The sequence below is a fragment of the Elephantulus edwardii genome, unplaced genomic scaffold (genome assembly GCF_000299155.1).
Source record: "Elephantulus edwardii isolate Elephantulus edwardi_28Jun2011 unplaced genomic scaffold, EleEdw1.0 scaffold00210, whole genome shotgun sequence".
In the NCBI taxonomy this organism is placed as follows: Eukaryota; Metazoa; Chordata; class Mammalia; order Macroscelidea; family Macroscelididae; genus Elephantulus; species Elephantulus edwardii.
This window is the reverse complement of record NW_006399960.1, coordinates 679,828-684,121: the sequence shown is the minus strand read 5'-3', so window position 1 is coordinate 684,121 and position 4,294 is coordinate 679,828.

The window sequence follows — 4,294 nt, the reverse complement described above, 5'->3', positions numbered from 1 at the left end:
TCCAGGCTTGATTTAGTCGGGAAGCTCCAGCCAACCCTGTCCACCATGGGTGCCCATTACCACGATTGGCACATCACTGTCACAGGCTTCAGCATCACAGCAACCACAGACCAGTGCTATACCACCTAGAAGAATGTTTGACAGGAAGACAATTTGAACCTGGCCGAAGGCAGCTATAAAATAGTGTATTTGAGAGTGTTTTCTTCTTTTCACTGGGTAGATTTTGTGTGATTACATTGTTACATTAAAAATATATGTAAACCACTTGAGACAGTATTACCTGTAGTAGTGTCTGTTTACTAAACAACAGGTCCCTCTTCCTACCTACAAAGCTCAAATCCTGCTTTAGGACCCATTGGTATCTGTTGTGTGTACTGTTGAGTCAGAACTGACCCATAGCTGACTCTCCAGCAGGTTTTCAGAGGCAATAGATAAGGCGGGAGGTGACTGCCTATCTTCCACAGATCTGCTTTTGGATGTAAACGACATACTTTTGCATTGGCAGTGCAACCCCTTACCCCTAAGTCACCTGAGTTCCCTTACTGAAACCTACCTTTGCCAATAAGACAAAATAAGGCGGTGCTTGCTTTACAGATCTAGTCCTGCCTGGTGAAAAGTTGGACCAAAAAGCAGCATCTCAATTTATTTATCTTTTATTTGGATGCTTGTTTCTTTCCCTGGACTTGTGTATGCTCATTAGGATGCTGGAAAATTAATCAGAAAGACTAAGCTTTGGCAAGATTTCCTTAAAGGCATATTCTTTCTTTTTTACTGGCCTGGGCTTCTGAGAATTGGCCTCATCTTCCCAAAATAACGATTGTGCCAAACTTACCAGTCCTTTCCCTGCAGACAGTCTTGTTTTGACCCTGGAGCTTACTGATGACTTGAGGTGCTACAGAATGAACAAAGGCAGCTTGTCAATGCAGCCCATCCTCTAGCTAGGGGCTTGGAAGAGGCCAGCATGCCTGTAAGCTCCTGTATTGACAAGTTGCAGCATCCTTGACTTCAACCAAGAAATAAAAACGGTAATTTGTGTTTGCATCTGTAATTTCTAAGCTTTGAATTCTTGGACTGCTAAGCTCAATGAGAGAAACCAGGACACATATATAAATACCCATATCTTTGTTAGACTCTTTGTTAGCGACTAAGTCAGCAAGTTAAGACTGCCAATTAGCAGAATAATTGTACTGGGCCTAGAGTAGCTCTGAGACACTTTATATGAGGATGGGGAGCAGCAGGTATGGGAGAAGGGAGAGTGTGTGCGTCTTTTAGTGGGCACACAGAGATATATCTATAAGTTGACTACATTATAGCTTTAAAGGGTTTTGTGGACTCTTTGGAGGATCAGACCACCATTTATATATGAACTCCAAGGGAAGGCCATTTTCAAGTTGTAAAGAAATGCTTTTCAAATTCCCTTTGGGACACTGCCATGCATAACTAGGATGCTCCCCTGCAAACCTGTCAGGGTTGTAAGCCATGCTTGTGTCTCTTTGTAGCCTGCTCTATGGCTGGACGTGGGGCTGCATGTGGTATTCGTTAATAGCAGAAACCTACTGATGCCAGATAATGCCTACTTTTATGTGCTCTGCTACCTTAAGTTTCTCCATGAAGATCCAGATGTTTCCACAATAAGAAGGAAACCATTTTTAGGTACCCCGTGTTAAAGTATTATACAGATAGGAAGTAGACACTATAAATAATGGTTGCTGTTTTACATCAGCAACACATCAGTTTGTGATTGCTAATTAACAACTTGATTAATACAATTATTTCTATCTGAAATAAGAAATATATTTTATATCACAATCTAAAACATATGCATATATGCACAGAAATCCATCACTTGTCAAATACATATTTTTTTACTATATCACTAAGAATATAAAAGTGGCACCAATTAAACTCTGCCATTACATTGATTGTAAAACTCACTCTGACTCCAGAAAAATTAAAATGTAAAAAAAATACTTTTAGAATTAATGATATCAACTCTCTTGCTGATAGCAGATGGATCCTGGCTGAAAGTAAGGAATACCAGAAGAATGTCTATTTATGCCTTATTGACTATGCAAAGGCATTTGACTGTATGGATCATGACAAGTTGTGTCTGACAGTGAGAAGAATGGGAATCCCAGAGCATTGTGGCCGTGGGAAACCTATACCTGGATCAGGAAGCCATTGGGGCACTGCGTGGTTTGGAATTGGGAAGAGAGTGTGCCAGGCTTGTATTCTGTTTCCATACCTATTTAATCTGTATGCTGATCAAATTATTTGAGAAGTTGGACTCTATGAGGAGGGGTGTGGCATCAGGATTGGAGAAAGACTCATAACCTATGTTATGCAGATGACACAACCTTCCTTGCTAAAAGTGAGGAGGCCTTGAAGCACTTGTTGCAGAATATAAGGAATGCAGCCTTTGGTATGGGTTGCATCTCAATGTCAGGAAAATGAAGATTCTTACCACTGGACTGATAGGCAGCATCATGAGAGATGGAGAGGAGATTGAAACTGGCAACAGCTTCATCTTGCTTGGATCCACAAGTAACACCCTTGGTAAGAGCAGTCAGGAAATAAGGAGACGCGTTGCACTGGGAGAATCTGCGAGTAATGACATCAGTTTGAGGCGAAAAGAATTGATGTCTTTAAACTGTGGTGTTGGAGAAGAGCACTGAACATCCCGTGGATGGCCAAGAGAACAAACAGATATGTCTTGGAGAGGGTGCAACTAGAGTGCTATTTTGAGGCAAGAATAATGATGCTCTGCCTCACATACTTGGGCAATGTTGCTAGGAGGGGCTATTCCTTGGAGAAGGACATGATGTTGGGAAAGGTGAGGGTCAGTGAAGGAGAGGAAGACCCTCAACCAGGTGGATTGATATGGTGACTGTTGCAGTGGGCTCTTGTGTGTCAGAAAGTGTGAGGATGGCACAGGATAGAACAGGATTAAGATCTTTTGTTCATAGGGTCACTATGAGTCATATGACTTGATGGCACCTAACAGTGACAACAACAACAAAGACAACAACTCTCTCTAAATACATGACAGGAAACGCTGGTGGCTTAGTGGTAAGTTGACCTGCTAACCCAAAGGCATGTGGTTCAAATCCACTGGCTACTCTGTAGGAGAAAGATGGACAGTCTCCTCCTGTGCTATTTACTGCCTCTGAAAAACCATTGGAAGGGCCATCTATGAGTGGGTTTGGACCCAACAGTACATAACAACAACAACTGTGTATATGATATAGATATACATGATGAGCAGTGATGTTAATTTGAAAACTAAGGTGCACCTGATTCAGGCCATGATCGTTTCAATAATTTGCTATGCTTCTGAGAGCTGGACAGTGAGAAATGGTAAAAGAAAAATTGATGGCTTTGAGTTGTAGTGATGCAAGAGTATCAGATATCCCATGTACTACTAAAAGAACAAACAGATCTCTCTTGGAAAAAATTCAGTCAGAATGCTCCTTGGAAGCAAGGGTGGAAAAGCTTTGTCTCACATACTTTGGGCATGGTGCTAGGAGAGGCTGTTCTTTGGAAAGGGATAGGATGCTTGGAAAGGCAGAAAGTCAGCAAAGGAGGGAGAAGACCCTTAACTAGATGTATTGACACAGTGACTGAAGGAATGAACTAAAGTGTGTCAGAGATGATGAGGATGGCACATGACAGGACAGGGTTCAGATCTGTCTTTCATAAGATCACTATGAATCATACTTAAGTCAACTGGCACATAACAACATCACAAACCCATATAGCTAAAACAAATATTCACAAAATAGTTTTACAATATATATTGTATTCAGAATGCCTTCTATTTTTTGTCTAATCTAGTGTATTTTGTGAAAAATAAACACGGTTCCACACGTTTATAAAAAATGTATTAGTGTACTACAAATCTGTGTTATAATATTGTTATAAAATTGAGAACAGAGTTCTTATCTCAAACCAGATCCATGTCACATGTTTAAGTCATTTATTTCATGCAAGTGTGAATTGATGCCTACTGTTTTAAGTCAGAACTCTTTATGGCAACTGAGAGGAACCTATGTTAAATTAGATTTGGCAAATGGGTGATTTTACCATTTTTTATAAAGGAAAGGATATGCTGGTAGGCTGAGTAGGATGGAAACCACATGCTCAAATACTGTTTGTGTGTTAATTAATTTTAATGAAAGTTTACAGAGACCTGAGTCTCCAGTCATTCACTGTTGCACTTTTCTCCCTACCCACCCTCTCCCCACCCCCAATTAACAAATCTCCTTAGAAAGAAAGAAAGAAAGAAAGAAGGAAG